We start from the raw sequence: 20,104 nt of genomic DNA on the forward strand, positions 1-20,104 counted from the left end.
TGATTTATAGCATCTCCATCATTGTTATTTTTCAAACACTTTGTAATTCCTGTCTATTTTTCTGCACTTAATCAAGAGTTCTTAAAAGATTTTTAACTTTCCAGGTGGAGATGGTCTTCTTAAACTTAATATTTTTAATGTCTAGTTTTGCTGCATTATGATTAGAAAATGGTCTTTAGCAATATTTTTATTTTGTAAGAATGACTGGTGTTAGCTTTGTGATCAATCTTCATGATTGTTCCACGTGCAAGTGAGAAAAGGGATATTCTCTGTTTTCACTGTTTTAAACACACACTCACTCACACAGCCATAAGGTGAATCTGATTGATGATGTCATTTATATCTTTTGTACACTTAATTTGATTTTTTATCCATTTGACTGTGTTGTACTGACCATGGCATTCAAGTCTACTTTCATTCACGTGTTTCTATTGTTCCCTCCTTTCATCTCATGCGGTTTCTGCCTCGGGTCACTGCAGTGTTCTATGGTGCAGAAATAATCATAACTATTATACCTTCACTGAGAATTATGGATTTTTGCCCTTAAAATGTTCTATTTTATCTCAATTCATACTTTTTGATTGGTAGTCTACCCTCTTTGGTAATAGTATTACAGGAAATTTCCTTTCATTTTTTTCTCTCATTTGCCAGTTATCTTTGCACATCCCTTTGAATTCAGTCTTTGTGAACCACTTTATTTTAGGTGTGTCTCTATACAACATAAAATTTGGTTTTGTTCTATATGCCAATTTGAAAATCATTTTCTTTTTACTATGCCAGTTAAGCTCATTTAGTTTTATTGATGAAGTTAATATGTCTGGTCTCAATTCTGCTCATATTATATTATAATTACTGTGTATATTACATTATATTATATTCATTGTGTTTCTAAGTCATGTGTCTTCTCCACTCTCTTTTTTTTTCTTTGTACTTAAGGTTTGTGTTTTGATTCTAATGGTTACATTTACATGTGCACATTTTATTTCTTTTTTAAATATTTTATTTATTTATTTGCAGAGAGGAAGCACAAGGTGGGGGAGTGGGAGAGGGAGAAGGAGGCTCCTCGCTGAGCAGGGAGCTGCATACAGGACTCAATCCCAGGACTCCGGGATCATGACCAGAGCCCAAGCCAGAAGCTTAACCAACTGAGCCACCCAGGCGCCCCTGTATCCATACATTTTAAGTGTCCCTAATCTATCCCCCCTCATCCCCTCCTGTAATCATTCACTAAATGCTGTCAGTTTTACACAGTATTCTTTGATGTCCACCTATTGTCTTTATAGCAATAAAGGATTTTATTCTACTTTCTTTCTTTCCCCTCTCCTCACATTTCTAGCTGTTTTATTTCTTTTTTGTCAGAATATATAACGTTGACATACTACTCTTTAGCCCCGTCTTCACCCTTGTTTTGATTTTAAATCTATAATTACATATGGTAATTGTTCAGCATCACACTTTTTTTTTTTGCCATTCATTCCTTGGTTGGGGAAAGCTCACCCTTTAGTATTTGGGTTGGATAAAGTACTCATGACCACAGTGTTGCCTGAGCTCTTCCATGTTTCAAATGGTTTACATTCTTAATCCCCGAAGGCTACATTAACTGGGTATAAAGTTTTAGCTCATACTCTTTTTTTTTCTTTGAGTTTCCTGAAAATGTTTTCCACAGTCACCTTATAATATATGCTACCCTTGAGAAGTTCTTTGCCAATTTCTTACTTTTTAAAGTAACTCTCTATTTTTATTCTTGGACACCGTGAAGGTTTTTTCTTTGTCTTACAGTTTACTGAAATACATCCAGAGTTGACCATTCTGTGTCAATTTTCTTAGGCACTTGGTTGGCCCTTGTTAATATGTATGCTGTGATTTTTGCCTTATTTCAAGAACGTTTTCTTAGATGTTAACGATAAATATCTGCTTTCTTTCATTGTATTATTTTTCCCTTTTCAGGAAATCCAAGTAAAAAATGTGTTACCTCTACTATTCCCATTTTTTAAATCAACTTTGAACTGATCTCATTGTATCTCATCCTATTTTTGTCAATTTCTCTTTGTTTTTGAAGTTCTGATTCTAGGTATATTAGTTTTCTATTGCTGCATAATAACTAACCTTGATTCCATTCTCTTAATATCCATTCAACGTGAAAACTCAGGGATATTCTACCCAGTAAAGATTCGAGGTATTTTACATGATCGGGGACATGTCAAAGTATATTCCTTCCAAAAAAAGGGGGAAAAGAAGTATTCCTTCCAAAGTGACAGATAAATTGTTGCATTTGGCCCCTCCTGCAGTGGGTCTCTTTGGATTTGGGGAATACCTCATATGGATGTACTTACTTCGACCCACTTATTAAGCGATCAAAGGCTGCTGGTTTCAAGAGCAGTCCAGAACAAGAGAAGACTCTTACACAGGTCCAGCCTGCCATGCCAGACATTCTACCACTTGGGCCATATGATCCACCAGATACTATGGTGCTTGAAGTGTCAGCAGCAGATAGAGATTTTGTTTGGAGGTTTTGGCAGCTCGAAATAAGTAAATTACAACACAGACCATTGGATTTTGGAGCAAAGCCATGCCATCTGTAAATAACTACTCTCCTTTTGCAGAACAGCTTTTAAATTGTTACTAGCCCCTAGGAGAGACTGAATACTTAACCATGGGCCGCCGAGTTGTCAAACAACCTGAGCTGCTCATCATGATCTGTATGTTGTCTGACCCACCAAACCACAAAGTTGGGTGTGTACCACCAGATATCAGTATGAAATAAACTTGGTGTGTATGAGATTGGGCTGGAGCAGAACCTGAATACATAAGAAAATTTCATGAGGATGTGGCCCAAATGCCTATGTTTGACTCCCACTATACTACCTTCTGTCTGTCAGCCCACACCTATGTCTTTGCGGAGAGCCCCCTACAACAAATTGACTAAGGAAGGAAAAGAAACATCTGCCCTGCTTTGTTGGTGGTTCTGTATGATATGACAAGTGCCACCCAGGAGTGGACAGCAATAGCACTATGGCCCTTTTCTAGGATTCCACCGAAGGACAGTAATGAAAATAATTCCCTTGTTGGGCATAATTTCATGCAGTGTCTCAATTGTTCATTTTGATTGGAAGAAGAAATGGCAAGAACTCTGAGTCTATACCATTTGATGAACTGTGTCCTGTGGTTTAGCTGGTTGATAAGGGTCTTGGTAGGAATAAAATTGGAAAATTAATAGCAAGAAGGTCTGGGGAAGGAGGTATGTAGATAAACCTCTTTGAATGGGGAAGTAACATATTTGTGTCCCATGGGAATGTTCACCAAGGAGTGATTCAGCAAAGGAGGATTCTATAATTAAGTGAATAGAATGACTTGTTCTGTAGATTCCAGTCTGCCTCTCTTCCCAGTCACTCCAATAACTGTCCAATGGCACCATGAACAAAGTAGTCATCATGGAAACAAGGGAGGCTATGGGTTCAACAACATGGACTTGCACGTACCAAGGCCACTTGGCTAGAGACAATGCTGAGTGTCAACTGCACAATCAATCAGCTTTAGAGACCAACACTGAGTCCCCAGTATTGTACCATTTTCCAGAGTGCTCAGCCTGATGAAAGGTTGATTATCTTGGACCATTTCCATCATGGAAGGCACTCTACTTTTACTGGAATAGACACTTGCTGTAGATATGGATTTGTGGTCCCTGCCTGCCGAAACTACCATCCCTTGACTTACAAAATGCCTTATCTACCATCATGGTATTCCACACAGCATTACATCTGATCAAATGAAGTGTGGTAGTGTACTCATGTTCACAAAATTTACTATTCTTAACATCTTCTTCATCACCTTGCAGAAGCTGATATGATAGAATTGTAGAATGGCCTTTAGAACACTCAGCTACAGTGCCAACTAGGTGGTAATGCTTTGCAGAACTAAGTGTCCTCTCAGACGAGATATATACTCTGAATCACCATCCAATATAGTCTTGCCTCACAGTTTAAGGTGGTACATCTAATCTTGTCTATTCCCTTCCTGACACTGGGATTTATACCATCAGCTCCTCTGACTCCCAGGCCTTTGGGTTCATACTTCGTTACACTGCTGTCTTCCCTGGGTCTCCAGCGTGCAAGCAGCAGATTGTAGAATTTCTCAGCTGCCTTAATCACATGAACCATTTCTTCATAGTAAATCTCGCTTGCTCTCTCCAATTGATTCTGTTTCTCTGGAGAACCGTGACAAATAAAGCCAGTCCCTATAAGCTAATTCCTTGTTTTGTATGTATATAATCTGCTTTTCAGATTTAACTCCAACTGATTTTTATATCTCACAATGTTTGCTTGAGGATGTTTAATTCAATTTGGAATTTCTTATGGTATTCATCTGTTTCATGGTTGGTTTTTAGGGGAAGTTTCCTCAGCTGAAATATTTTGATACTCATTTGTTTTTCTTGTAGTAATTTTGCATGAAATTACTCTTACTCTTCCCATTCCTAGACTTTTTATGGATGAAGTTCCTAGTTCATGAGCATCTTTTCTGGCAATATGGTAAATTTTTTTCATTGCTGGCATCCTTGTTGTTGCGGAGGAGTGTTGGTGTAGCTAATGATGTTCCTATGAGTAAGATTGCCAGATATTTCATGGAAAATCAACTTAAACTAAAAAATATTCTTTATATTTAATTCAAATTTAAATGGGCATTCTACATCTTTATTTGCTTAATCTAGCAACTGTACTGTGAACATTCTTAGACCTTCATCCTAATGCACAAATGTAATAGTTTCTGGTAGGTTGCCTCAACTGGGATTCCTTATATGTACCACAGAGCCACAAAATAATGGGAATTATTATTTTCTGAATTTCCCCAAGGATGGTAAATAACTAGTATCACTATAGATGTGTAAGGAAAAAGTTTATCACATTCCTTGGATGTCTTGGGGTGTGGGAGCTTGACTGTTAGAAGAATCTCTATGGTAAAAGACCATCTCAAAATGGAATTTCTGGGACATAGAATACAGGAATATTCACTAGAATGTAATTTATATAAAGACAGATTTTTTTCCTGTTTGTTCAATTGTATTAATGAGTGTCTAACATAACACTAGTAGTCAGCATATGATAGAGGTTTAATTATTGTTTTGTAATTGACTCCAAAGATGGCACATAGGTTTCACATATATTTAAATGTATTTATATTAAATTTATTTAATTTTTAATTAATTAATTAATTTTAATTAAATATATTTATATTAAATTTATATTACATATATTAAAATAAGATGAAAACAGAGAGGCAGACAAACCATGAGAGACTTGTAACAGTAGGGAATAAACGGAAGGCTGCTGTGGGGGAGGTGGGTGGGAGGCTGGGGTAACTGGATGGTGAGCGTTAAGGAGCACCTTGTAATTAGACTGGGTGTTGTATGTAACTGATGAACCACTAAATTCTACCAATGAAACTAATACCACACTATATGTTAACTAACTAGAATTTAAATAAAATCTAGAAAGAGAAAAATACAATGACTTGTCATCTCACCACTAGCGTAGAAGGGCTCCCACTGATTCACGCCTTTGCCTTAACATGATGCTGTTTATTGAAAAGATGGTCCTTTCTTCACTGTTATAAAGCACCGACTTTGTCATAAATAAACTTTCTTGTGTGTTGTTCTGTTTCTGGACTTTTTATGTTACATTGGTCTATTTGTCAAACTGCGCATTAATAGAATGTAAATGATGACTTTTCTGCCTGCTTGGTTTCAGAATACAGAAATGCAGTTTTATTTTGTATACTAATTTTATAACCAGCCAACTTGATACATTCTTTTATTGCATCTCACAACTTATTTGTACCTTGTTTTGGATTCTCTATGTCACACCATCTGTGAATACTGCCACTCCTCTCTTTATTTCAAGTATTTATTTGTTGTATTTATTTCTTCTTGTCTTGTTTTGCTGGCTAGGGCTTGTTGTAAAATATTGGCCCATATTTTGATCCTGATCTTTTAGAGAAGGCTTCTAAAAAATAAATTTGTTTTTGTAAGGCTTTTACATCCTTTACTAAAGAAAGTTTACTTCTACAGTTCAGTTGTATGTGTTTTGTTTTTACTGTTTTTATAAATAGTTATTAAATCTTTATGTTGCTTCCTTGAAATAATTGTATTTCTTCTTTTAATGGATTAATTTGGTGAAAAAATAGCTTTACACATTCCAATATAATATTCTTATATTTCTAGGATAAATACACAGAACTGTTGTTTGTTTATCTTTAGCTTTATACATCTCTGGATTTGGTTTGGTAATATTTTGTTTTGTTTTTTGCATCTAGATTTTTCATGATGAGACTGATCTAAAAATTTTTCAATCTCTTTTTGATCTTAGTGGGGTTTTAGAACAGGTTAATTCTAGTCCCGCAAAATGAGCTGTGGTACGTCCTCTTTTTTCCAACCTCTGAAGAGAATTTCTGCATGAATTAAGTATTACCCATTCCTGAAAATTTGGTGGAACTTCTAATAGAATAACATTTTCCCTTAATCAGTATTGCCAAAAGTTTTTTTTTAATTTGTCTTTGCATTACATGTTTTCCTATTTCATTAATTGCTTCATTTTATTGTATCCTTTATTCTGCTTTCTTTGGTTGTATACTGCTATTCTTCTCCCAGTCTCTTAAGTCAGAAATACCACATTCATTTTCTGCCTTTCTTCCTTTCTAAGAAGCATTAAAGTTTTTAAGTTTAATTTGAAGTGCCACTTTTATTGCATTCTGTATTTCTTTATACAATATTTTTACTATTATTCAGTTTTTGTAATTTTATTTCTAATATGATTTATTTGGCCCATAAGTTAATTAGAAATATTTTGGTATTTCCAAACATTGGAGTCTTTACTTGTTTTTTGTTGTTGTTTGTTTGCTTTTGTTTTTTAATTAATTTCAAAATTAACTGCATAATTTTCAAAGAATGTGGTTCCTCTGGTCAATTCTTTTATATTTATCAAATCTGCTATATGATCTAATGCCTAGTTAACTATTATATATATTTTGTACATGTTTGAGGAGAATATGAGTTTTTTTTGCATTGTTCATGTGAGGTTTACATATGCTAACCAAATCAAGCCTGTTAATTTTATTGCTGAAATATTTAATAACTTTGGTAGTTCTTGCTTAACTCTTCTCACTGTTATTAAGAAAAATATATTGAAAGCTGCAACTCTGATTGTGAATTAATCAACTTCTCTTTGCAGCTTTATCAATATTTGGATAAAATTTTGATGTTACTTCATTAAATGCATACAAGTTAGATATACTGCATTTTCCAAATAAGCTGAACTTTTTTATCATTATATAGTAACTATTTTTATCCTTAATAATGCCATTTGTCTTACATTTCATCTGCTAATGTATACTTTCAGATTATTTTTTGGCTAATATTTAACTGACATATCTTTTTCCATTCTCTGATTTCATTATTTCTGCATCCTATATTTTAAATGTGTATTTAATGAAAAGAACATATCAGGACTTTTTTTTTTTTAAGATTTTATTTATTTATTTGACAGAGAGAGATCACAAGTAGACAGGCAGGCAGAGAGAGAGAGAGAGAGAGGGAAGCAGGCTCGCTGCCGAGCAGAAAGCCCGATGCGGGACTCGATCCCAGGACCCTGAGATCATGACCTGAGCCGAAGGCAGCGGCTTAACCCACTGAGCCACCCAGGCACCCAGGACTTTTTTTTTAAATCAATTTTGACACTCTCTTGTCTTTAACTAGAAATTCTGATTATTTGTATACAGAAAATTCTTAAAATATTTGGTCCTTTTTCAATTATTTATTTTACATTATATTCTGTTATCACATTTATTTTTTCTCCCATTTTGCCTGTTTTGAAGCAAGCTTAATACCCTGAATAAAGCATCCTCTAAAAACAATTAAAATGCTAAGTAACATGTAACTGACAATTTTAAATACATCATGAATTAGCAATAAAGTAAAAATAAAAAAAATTCTTATAACAAGCACTAAATGAAATCCAGAGACAAAAGCAGAGAACCAAAACTGACTGAAGAAATTTGTTATACTGGATGAAATTCAGACCCATCTGTGTATCTACTCAGTGTGAGGTGTCTAAAAGGAACACAAACCTCTACACCACATAAAGGCAAGACTCCACTGTTCTAGGCTCTGTGTAAAGGGAAACAAGAAATAAACCCATTATGACTCCTTAAGAAATTGTCCATCTTGTGCTTTAGCATTGAAAAAAAAAAAAGGAAGAAAATATCCTCTTAATATCTGTAGTTACAAGTTGGAGTTTATACAGGTCTGAGGCTTGGATTCTTACTACCTAAGTATTTGGAAAAACCTCCATCTTAAAATTTAATTTAAAATTTTATGAGTTGATAGTGCCTCTGGGTATTTGGCAGAAAATAATGAAATTTTTTTCTGGAGGAATTTACTTTTGATTAAGTTTTTCAAAGTATTTCTATAGATTAGTTTTATAGGAATATGAGCTCACAATTACACAGAAACACACACACACACACCTCTCACAAAACACACAGCAACATAAACAAAATCAACAGAAAAAAGAAAAATTCAGATATAGAATGATCAAACACAGACTATAAAAAACTATACTTGGGGTTCCTGAGTGGCTCAGTGATTTAAACAGCTGCCTTCAGCTCAGACCCATGATCCCAGGGTCCTGGGATTGAGTCCCACATGGGGCTTCCTGTCCAGCAGGGAGCCTGCTTCTCTTTCACCCTCTGCCTGCCGCTCCCCCTGCTTGTGCTCTGTGTGTGTGTGTGTGTGTGTATGTGTGTGTGTGAAATAAATAAATAAAATCTATAAAAATAAATAAAACAAGTATAGTCAATTTATTTTTAAAAATGAAAGAAGGGATTAAAATATGAGCTAGAAATAAGACTATAAAAATATCCAAATAGATTTGAAAAAAAAAGAATTTTGAAAAAAACTGAATGGATAGCTTTCATAGTGGATGATACAGATAAAGAGAAAATTCATGAACTGAAACATAGATTTCAAGAAAGTATTCAGAATGCAGCCAGAGATACAAAAATTTGGAAAATATGAATAAAAGTTTAAGATAACATTGAGAAGAGAGTGAGAGTGAGGAATTTAACACACACCTTAAATTTCCAGATGAAAAGGAGAAAAAGAACAGGCAGAATCATAGTTAAAGAAACAATGTCAGAATTTGTAAAACATGGTTTCTGCTGAGAAAGCTGTTGTCTGTTATTCCTTAAAAGATATTTCTTTTTCCTCTCCAACTTTTTTATGATCTCTTTGTCTTTGATGTTATACAGTTTTGAGGAGTGTGTGTGTATCTGCATGCATGTTTTTTGGGAAAATATATATATATATATCACACTAGAAAGTCCTGAAACTGGAAAATTCTGAAGTATTTCTTTTTTTTAAAGATTGATTTTTGAGAGAGAGAGCATGGGCAGGAGGAGGAATAGAGGTTCAAGGAGAGAATCTCAAGCAGACTCCCTACTGAGTACAGAGCCCATGATCTCACAATCCTGAGATCAGGACCCGAGCCAAAATCAAGAACCCAACGTTTAACCAACTGAGCCATCCAGGCACCCCTGAACTATTATTTCCATGTTACCTCTTCCACATCTCTATTTTCTTCTTTTGGTCTCAGAATCAATGTATATTAAACGTTTTGATTCAATCTTTCATATCTTCTAACATCTCTTTCATATTTTCATGTGTTTATTCCTTGTGCTTTTGAGCTCACTCACTCTATCCAGCCAGTTATAATCTGTTGTTCAGACCATCTAATATTAATTTAACCATTATCATTTTATGTCTAAAAACTATGGTTGAGTATATGTAAAATATTTTTATAGTCTCCTATTTTCTGCTTTTCTAAAGGTCTTCATTTCTCTAAATATTTTACATAGAGTATTTAACAATAAATGTCTAACAACTGCAGTATCTCAAGTTCAAGGAGTCCTGTACCTATTACTCTTTTTTTTTTCTACCAAGTCTTACTCCTGGCATCTTGTTTCTTTATATGGAGAGGGTTCTGCTGTGTGCCCACATGCTACTAAATGCTGTCAGGAAAATTCTAAGGGTCGGTGTTGAAGATACTCCTGCAGAAAGGAACTGAATTTCCTTCCCTTGGGAGTAGAGCATTTCTTGATCTGGAAACAACTTTAGGATCAGATTCAGTTCTTCATCTGGAGGTGGGCCTGTGACTTGGTTCCCAGGTTCCAGTGGCAATAGGATGATCTGAGTATCTGTTCTTGCTCACTGCCCATGGCTACATATTACAGTTTCAGCTCACTGTGTTCCCAAACTGTGCTGTTTGGCCCCTGGGAGTTACCATATTTTCTTCCCAGGCTGCTCTGGGTATCTGTAAAGAATGTTTTCATGTGACCCAGACCCAGCTTATTTTCCACTCATAGCTGGGTAGCACCGAGTAGCCATAAAGCCCTGCCCAGCACCCTCACTCATCTCCTGACCCCACATTATGAGTGGCTGCTGTTCCTCACACTCTGTTTTGCCCTACGTGAAAAGACATTCCTGCTTCCTGGTTCACCAAAGCACCACCAAGGCCAGGCTTTTTAATGTATCTCAAAACTCAAAATATGACTGATAGTTTGGGGTATCTGGGAGGAACTGAAGTTCAGGGGAAAAGAATAAAACAAAAAAGCTTGATCTGAAATACTACGTGAATATATGTTTGTAAATACGGCCTCTTCTAAGGAAGTCCATTCCTGACACCCAATAGGAGAGAAATATTTGGGGCACCTGGGTGGCTCAGTGGGTTAAAGCCTCTGCCTTCGGCTCATGTCATGATCCCAGGGTCCTGGGATCAAGCCCCTCATCAGGCTCTCTGCTCAGCAGGGAGCCTGCTTCCGCCTCTCTCTCTCTCTCTCTGCCTGCCTCTCTGCCTACTTGTGATCTCTGTCAAATAAATAAATAAAATATTTAAAAAAGAGAGAGAAATATTTGTTTCCTTTTTACTCTAAGTCTAAGGATGGGCTTTCTCTCAGTGTTCTGTAGGAACGCAGCTCTTCAGTAAAGGTAACTAACTCTCCATGATTTCATGAGAATGCTTCAGGTTTTCCCAGTCGGGAGGCTTGCCGTTATGGAATAGCACACAACTTCTGTTTCATATATTCAATTGTCTAATACCATTTCCCCAAGACGCAAGAGGGTAATTCACTTTAAAATAAGTCAAGTCTCTTCTGTATAGAAATGGAAGAACTGCCACCAGTCTTGGAATGTAAGTTTGTTTTGTTTTGTTTTTCTGGCCACAAAGTTTTGGGGAAAAAAATTGAATTTTCTTCCTAACTAGACCACCACATCTTTGTAATGCCGTGTTGGTCCTTTCCAAACTAAACACCCTGCAACCTCTCCAAAGATGAGCTGTCTTACTCCTCTTTCTGTTCCTAGTATCCAACAAAATACCTGGAACCCTGGCGTGCTCTGTAAGTGCCCCGTGCACGAATCCGTGAGCGACTACGTTAATGCACTTCTTACTACATATTTCAAGAAGTCCAGTAAGGGAAACTATATTTCATTCTTACTAAATATGTCTCACACAAGGAGAGTGAGCGAGAATGCCAATGTGTGTTTGTCTTCCTTAGGGGAACAACAGGTTTGAATACTGATGAAGTGGAACCTGAGATCCACCGTGTGCACTGAACTGGAGTCAGACAGGAAAATCTAGCAGGCTCGTGCCCCAACAGGAAATGCCAGGTCTGTTGACGCAGCATATATCCTGAGCCAGCCAGCGAGCAGCAGCAGAAACTGACATGAATGTCTAGGTCTCCGGACAAGTGAAACAGGTGTCAAAGATGTGTCTCTTCCTGACTCGGTGGCTGTAGGCTCTCGGAGGCACCCAGCAACAAGGGAAGGGGGAATCTGCATAAAATATTCTGAGCAGAGCATGGGTAACTGGTTCCAGACTAGATAAACAATTTAACAAACACCAAGGAAGAATGTCTCTACCCTTCATAAACCTGAAAGAACAGACCAGAAACGAGATGGACGACCTGTCATGGAAATTAGGGTCCACAGAGTTGCTGGTACGCTGGAGGAGGGATACACAGGAAGTCTGAAATCTGTCTGAAATGGCACGGCATCTTTTTCTCCGCGTTTGGCATTAAATGAGACCGACGTTCTCTCTAGAATATAATATCGCTTAAAGTTCAACCCATCTTTCCAACAACTTCAACGATTGACAGACATTACTTAAGCAATCGCTAAATGTCGGTGCCTCGAAATCACGAAACTATTAGAGTCTTGGGAAAGAAATTGCTCAGAAGGGAAGAGCCATTGCCCTATTAGTAAACTGGAGAATTAAGTAAATCATGAGAGAGGCCATCTGCATGAGAGGTCCTCTGGCACTTAGGGCTCTACTCTAGGCTCTGAAATGAAGACCAGTCATGGAGCAAGTGGCTCTTTGGGGAGACGGGATAGACCCAGCTGTACCTGGGTCAGCAAGAGCAGGCTGATTACTTACCAGCTGAATACAGAGTTCAGGAGGGATCAGATTATGTAGGAGTTAGGTGAAGGTAAATTCTTTTTTTTTTTTTTTAAAGATTTTATTTATTTATTTATTTGACAGAGAGAGATCACAAGTAGATAGAGAGGCAGGCAGAGAGAGAGAGAGAGGGAAGCAGGCTCCCTGGTGAGCAGAGAGCCCGATGTGGGACTCGATCCCAGGACCCCGAGATCATGACCCGAGCCGAAGGCAGTGGCTTAACCCACTGAGCCACCCAGGTGCCCCAGGTGAGGGTAAATTCTTAAAAGAATTAAGTTTTACATTATGATTTAAAGGATGTATTTGAAAGGTTAATCAAACAATCGATACTTAAATCTTGAAGTCTAACTTTGATTTACGTATTCATGATACACACACACACACACATGTTTGTAGCTTTCTATTCAAGAGAAATTTTTTCATCTTAGAATCATGTATCCTTTAGGCTAGAAATAGTCCCAGCATTTCCTGAAGTGTTCAGTGGAATTCTGTTAATAAACAGTCAATGGAAGAATAAAAAGGAACTTTGGTCAAGGTTTTCTGAACTACCTTTCCTTCTCTTTCATTCTTGGACTTCTGAAGCACATGGGTTTATTAAAGACTTTGAGACCTCTTCCAGTGAACCTGTTAAATTTATTTAACCCAGAATTATTTTCTAATCTAATTTGACAGAGCTTTTCCTTTTTTTTTTTTTTTTTGGAAAGTCTATCAACATGCTAAGAAGGCCAATGAATGATTTTGAAACCATTGATCTAGTTCAGGTTCTCTCTCTCTCTTTTTAAAGATTTTATTTATTTGAGAGAGAGAGAGAGTATGAGTATGAGAGGGGAGAGGGTCAGAGAGAAAAGTGGACTCCCCACTGAGCAGGGACCCCAATGTGGGACTTGATCCTGGGATTCCAGGATCATGATCTGAGCTGAAGGCAGTTGCTTAACGAACTGAGTCACCCAGGCACCCTCAGGTTCTCTCTTTATAAGAAAAAGCTATTTGCCTCCCCTCCACCCCATTATCAGATTCCTGGTGCCTAAGCAAAGCCTAGCATGCCATTGTTGGGTAAAATTGGCTCTACTCATCTGCTTTCAATTGTGCTGAAATCAAATATTATGAATTTAAGTTTTTGTTAATACTAATGACTTCAAGCCTGGCAATGAGATTTTGATTAAGAGGTAAAAAACAAAAGAAAAGAAATCTGGGCGTGTCTGGGTGACTCTGCCAGTTAAGCATCTGACTTCAGCTCAGGTCATGATCCCAGAGTCCTGGAATCGAGACCGACATTGGGCTCCTGGCTCAGCGGGGAGTCTGCTTCTCTTTCTGCCGGCTGCTGACCCTTTGCTCGTGCTCTTGCTCTCTCTCTCTCTCTCTCTCTTTCTCTCTTTCACTCAGTCTCTCTCAAATAAAATCTTTAGAAAAAGAGAGAGAGAAAGGAAATCTGGCTAGATGGAATGAATTTTTAAAGTGAACTTGCTAAAAAAAGATTGGCTCTTGAGAACATCCATGTCCCATCCCCAGTGGTCTTCAGGTGAAATTAAGATAGTTTGTGGGGGGAGTTGAGGGAATGTCTGAATCTGTTAGGTGATGAACTTTGAAACACCATTCTTTTCTCTCAGAGATTATTATTCTGTTCATGGCTTGGCAGGTCTCCATTTTTTACAATAGGATAGGACAATAAGAAATCTAGATTTGAAACCACCAACTTGGTTAGCCAAGTGCCAGGGAGAAAGATCTAGCTGCAAGTGTTTGAAAGAGACACAGTTCTCAGCAAGGCCAGGTGTTCATAGGGCCGGGCATGCGACCCCTGGTATGAATTCAGGCAGACAGTTATGAGGGCTGGACACGTGGAGTCCGAGTATCAAGCAGAGAGTATCAAGGCTAGCAGTACGGGGCATCAGAAAGTATCTCAGCAGGTCCAAGAACCACCAACAGGCGGATGAGAGGTCTAGGCAGGCTGTGACTGCATTCATAACGTTATCTAGTACTGTCTATGTGACCACGGGTGGGTTCTGAGCTACGTGGTTGTTTACTGTCAGTACTAGAATTGGAGAGGCTACAAAAGGGGGCTGAGAAAGACAGGATGAGATTGGCATATCCATTACATGTTTAGGGCTAAGCTATAGGATTTTATCAAATTAAAGAATAATGTGGGAAAGTGGCAGAAGCTCAGTTAGTACAACTAGACTATGAACCAGTCATCGAATAACAGTAAAAGTGACATGATATAGACTCCCTATATCTCTCCGTCTACTCCAAGGAGCAGTTCTCAAGACCAGGATATGACTGAGCCTCTAGGTAGAAGTCCAATGTCTTTGGCAATAGAAAGAGGATACATACAGGGACTGAGCTCAACAGCTGCTTCCTTCTCCAAAATGCATCAAATAGAAAAAATATAGGACTCAAACCCTTAATTACTTCAGCATCTCCCTGCCAGCAATTTATGAGGCAGATACAGCAAGCTTAGAGAGCTGTTAGTTTATGTTCAAGCCTGTGTGCTATGTGAGTCTGAGAAGTGATATTCCGTATTTTAGTACAGTGATGGAAAGGTGTGGGGAAGGAGGTGAGAAGTGAGCCAAAAGAAAAACAGGAATAATTCCGTGGCCCATTATTACAGTATCACCTCACTCTGGGGGAGACTGTATTGCTTTCTTCAAAGCCTCAGCAATCAGACCTAGGAAATCTTACTGTAATTGTGACAGTAGACTGTAATGTTTAAGAGCACTGATTCTAGCTAGACGCAGTTCTTCTGTTTCACATCTTGGTCTCATCATTTATCAGCTTGCAACTATAGGCAAGTTACTTAACCCCTTTGTAATTTATATTCCTCATCTATAAAAGTAAAGATAATAATAGCAGGTGTTAGGAAAGTTGTATGACATCTGCGTGTGTGTGTGTGTGTGTGTGTGTGTGTGTATACACATATATTCATATGTATGTGTTTATATACCCAATAAGTTAAAGTTCACAAATCTGGCAATTCTGCCCAAACTCTTCCAGAAAATTGAAGAGGGGAGACTGTGTCCCCAAATCATTTTATAAGGTCAGCATTACCCTGACACCAGAACAGGAAAAAGAAATCACAAGATAGATAGAAAAACAAGACAAACATCCCTTTTTATTTATAAAAACTTATCAAATCAAACCTAACCATACAAAGATAATACATCATAACCAAGTCGGGTTTATCCCAGAAAAGCAAAGAAATTTTTAAAAATCAGTGCAAGTCATCAGATTAACACACTTGAAAAACCAAATTTTCTCAGTAAACATGGAAAAAGTATTTGACAAAATCCAGAATCAACTCTTGATAAAATCTCTCAGCAAATTAGGAGACGTGAACTCCCTCAATCTGATAAAAGGCATTTACAAAAAAAAAAAAAAATCCTCTAGCTAACTCATACCTAATGGTGAAAGACTGAATGCTTTCCCCCTATGATCAAGTCAAGGACAAGGATAACTGCTCCCACCATGTCTATGCAAACTTGTACTGCAGGTTGTACCCAGTGCAATTAAAAGGTAACTTACCAACACATGCAACAGCGTAGTGAATCTCAAAATACTCATGACAAATGAAAAAACCCAGACCAAATAAAGAACATACTGTATGATTCCATTCATATAAACTTCTAAAATGTGCTAATGAATCTACAGTGAAAGAAAGCAGATCAGTGGATACCTGAAGAAGGGAAAGGTTGGAGAAGAGATGGGGAGAAAAAACCTACAACAGCCAAGAGGAAGGTATTTGGAGTGATGGAGACATCTGTTCACATAATTGTGGCAATGAGTTCATGGCTGTCTATATATAGCTAAACTTACCAATTGTATTCTCTAAATATGTACAGTTTATCATGTGTTAATCATGCCTTATTAAAGTTGTTACAAAAAAAATCCACTTTGTGTGTGTGCACACATTGTACACATTCCATTTTATGGTAACAAAGCGACTTGCACTCTTTAATACTTAAAACTGAGCATCATCTTCCCTTATAAATTGCCATTTTAAAAAATATTTTGGGGGGGGAGTTAGACTCTTTCGATATCTGTAACTGGATTTGGTTGATGGATGAATGAGGAGCAAAGATGCATCTGGGATTTGGATTGAGCCCAGGGTTAGTGCTAATGCCATTTATTGAAACAGCAGAGAGAAGTGAAATATTAAAATTAGTCTTAAACCAGCTCATCCGCCTATGCTTTCCATTCTAAATAAAGAAAACAAAATCCATTCAGTGACTCAAAACTAAAAATTTGGGGGCTTTTTCCCAAAATTTTGCCTTTCTCTCCAAAGTCAATTAGAATGAAGACATTTTTGAATGGGTTAATGCATAAACGAGCGCTCCCATCCATGATGAATATGCTAAAGGATATATCAGGAGTTTAAAAATAGAATCCATTGAGTAAATTATAAGCAAAAGTAATTCATTCACATCACTTTCATATGTAAAGATTCTCTTAGAATCTACATATTCTCACAAGATGTTAATATGATAGTGCTTTATTTTATCACTTCCCAGCCTAAATGGATGTTTCAGAATGCTATGAAATTATTGGCAATGATGGCATCACCACATGAAAATTTTCTACCAGGAATGTGCTCTGATTTCTTGATATTTTTTAAAGTTTACTTGGACCAAAGCAAACAAAGTGATGATCATGAAACCCTGACGCTCTGTCCTGGAGAACAAGTTGCAAGCGCCTACCATACTTTCAATGGAGAACGTAATTCCACATTTCTGAATTCTCAAAATGGCAATATTACATTTTCCCTCTTAGCAACAGATTTATCAATAAAAGTAAAGCAAAAATGAATTACTCCAGAGATACCTGGGGGGCTCAATAGGTTGAGTACAAGTCTTGGTTTCAGCTCTACTCATGGTCTTTGGGTCATGGGATCAAGCCCTGCATCAGGCTCTGGACTCAGAGTGGAGTCTGCTTGAGATTCTCTCTCCCTTTCCCTTTGCTTCTTCCCTGCTCACGTGTGTGTGTGTGTGTGTGTGTGTGTGTGTGTGTGTGTGTATGCGCACGTGCATTCTCTCTCTCTCTCAAATAAATAAATCTTTTTAAAAAATGAATTACTCCAACCCCTGATGCTCTGGATTAACATACAATTTTAAAAATTCATACAGGTTCAGGTTTTCTCGTTCCCCAGAATCCTGATTAAAAGCCTGCCTTTAGAGGGAGATTTTACATGGGAATATTTCCTGTAAGCTACAGCCTTTTTCTTGCCTTGTCTTGTATTTTTGTGCATCCACTCACCAGTGAAAATGATTAAATCTCCAGGTATCATTCCATCTGAGGGAAATGAAATCACTGGAACAGAACATGTTCCAAGGATCATCTGTCTATTTATCCAGCCAAGAGCTTGTGTGTTACCTGTCATTTGGTTGCCACTTCAAAGGAGCTCTGGGCTGGACTGAATAAGGGAAATGTAGATGCTCAGAGCTGGAGAGAAACACAAGAGTTCTTCCAGTGAGTTCATTGACATGCATGAGAGCAAGATTACAATTTTCACATCTCTGAAGCACTCCAGAAAGTCTCTGAGATCCCTCGAGTCAGAAGTCATTCATGATGCCCTTAAGACCCATAGACAAACAGGCAGTTTGGGAGTATTGATGGCAAGCATGACAATTGCACCAAAGTGTCTTGTCTGACAGAATCTTGCACAAAACACTGGACATTGACACGCTTAGCTTTCTCACACTTTAATCTGCTTTTGCCTCTCAACTCGTTTGGGGTCTTCTAATAGACACCAATGAATCTTTCTTGCTTCTCTTTCTGTAGAACCAGATCTGACTACTCATCTTTACTCTTCGACTCTACCAGTGTCTAAGTTATTGATCCAGTGGTCCCCAAGTTCCCCAGCATTAGCCTTTACACAACTTTCTTTGCTCTTCAACTGCTGCGGTTGGTTCATCCGATCCATATGTGGCACCCTTGAATGATCCAACATGAGTGACTGACTCATCGTATATAACAGATCTTGATCCCAAGGGTAACCCATTGTATCTCCTCTCCTTTTCTCTGTCCCTATTGAGTCCTTTATTTAATGATCTTTACTTCTTAGGAAATGATTTTTTAATAGATAATATTGGCTTTTGTGATAGTATGAACTAGTATGGCTTATTGACTTTTTTTTTCCCAGAGAACTATAGATACAACTTATCATGCAATAACCAAATTATTCTGGCTATACGAAAAAAAAGCAATGGCAAATGGGCTATAAAAAGAGAAAAGCAATTGAAGAAGCATCAGACTATTTAATGATATGATATAGGCACATTGTGTTCATTACAGCTTATATCCACACATACACACAAATGTTGCATGTGTGCAATCAAAGTCCCCAATAGTTTGTGAAATGTTTCAACTAATAAGGTATGGGCAGACTACCTAGAATAGAATATGAGCCCTCTTCTTCTTCCTTTTTTTTTTTTTTTGTTGTTTTTAAGATTGATTTATTTATTTTAGAGAGAGAGGGAAAGAGAGAGAACAAGGAGGGGGCAGAGGTGGAGGGAGAAGAAGAGAGAATCCAAGCAGACTCTGAGCTGAGTGTGGAGCCCACCACAGGGCTCAAACCCATGAGTCTGAGATCAGGACCTGAGCCGAAACCAAGAGTCAGATGCAGTCAGATGCCTGATTGTGCTACCCAGATGCCCCCTAGTCCACTTCTTTATATATATTTGGTCTTACACAATTTAACCTTTATTTCCAGCCTTATTTTCCTCATTTGTAAAATGGAAAAAATACCATTTTTCTACGGCTGTGGTGAAAAATAATTAAGATAATCCAAAAAACACACTTAGTATAGTGCCTACAACATAGTCACGACCATCTGAAGGATTATGATTAAACATCTCTAATATAACTGTTAATTATCTTTGTTTATTAAAATTATTCCTTTTCACTATTGCATATTACCTGTATTTATTATTATATTGTAGCCCATTTCTCAGTAATACCTCAGAAATATTTTTTAGACTCTCAAACTTAAATTTCTGTGACATTTCTTGATAGGTCTTTTTTCTTTTTTCAAAGATTGATTTGTTTATTTTAAAGAAAGGGAGTTGGGATGCCTGGATGGCTCAGTGGATTAAAGCCTCTGCCTTCAGCTCAGGTCATGATCTCAGAGTCCTGGGATCAAGCCCCACATCGGGCTCTCTGCTCTGCCGGGAGCCTGCTTCCTCCTCTCTCTCTGCCTGCCTCTCTGCCTACTTGTGATATCTGTCTGTCCAATAAATAAAAAATAAATAAATAATATTTTAAAAAGAAAGAAAGAAAGAGAGTAGAGGCAGGGGGAGGAGCAGAGGGGGAGAGAGGGGGAAGCTGACTCCCTGCTGAGCAGGGAGCCAAAGGCGGGGACCACGGGGTTCCACACAGGACTCATCTTGGCGTCCAAAGTAGAGATCTACATGAGGTTCCATCCCATGACCCTGAAATCATGACCTGAGCCAAAATCAGAAATTGGATGCTTAACCAATTGAGCTACCTAGGCACCCCTCCTTGTGGGTCTTATATCAGTCTTACTAAGATTTTTCCTTGGAGAAATTGTAATTGCGTTATGTGATGGAGGTCTTAGCTATCAGTATGGTGCTGATCCTTTTGCGATATGTAAGTGTGTC

This window comes from Meles meles, chromosome 17, assembly GCF_922984935.1.
Source record: "Meles meles chromosome 17, mMelMel3.1 paternal haplotype, whole genome shotgun sequence".
NCBI lineage: Eukaryota > Metazoa > Chordata > Mammalia > Carnivora > Mustelidae > Meles > Meles meles.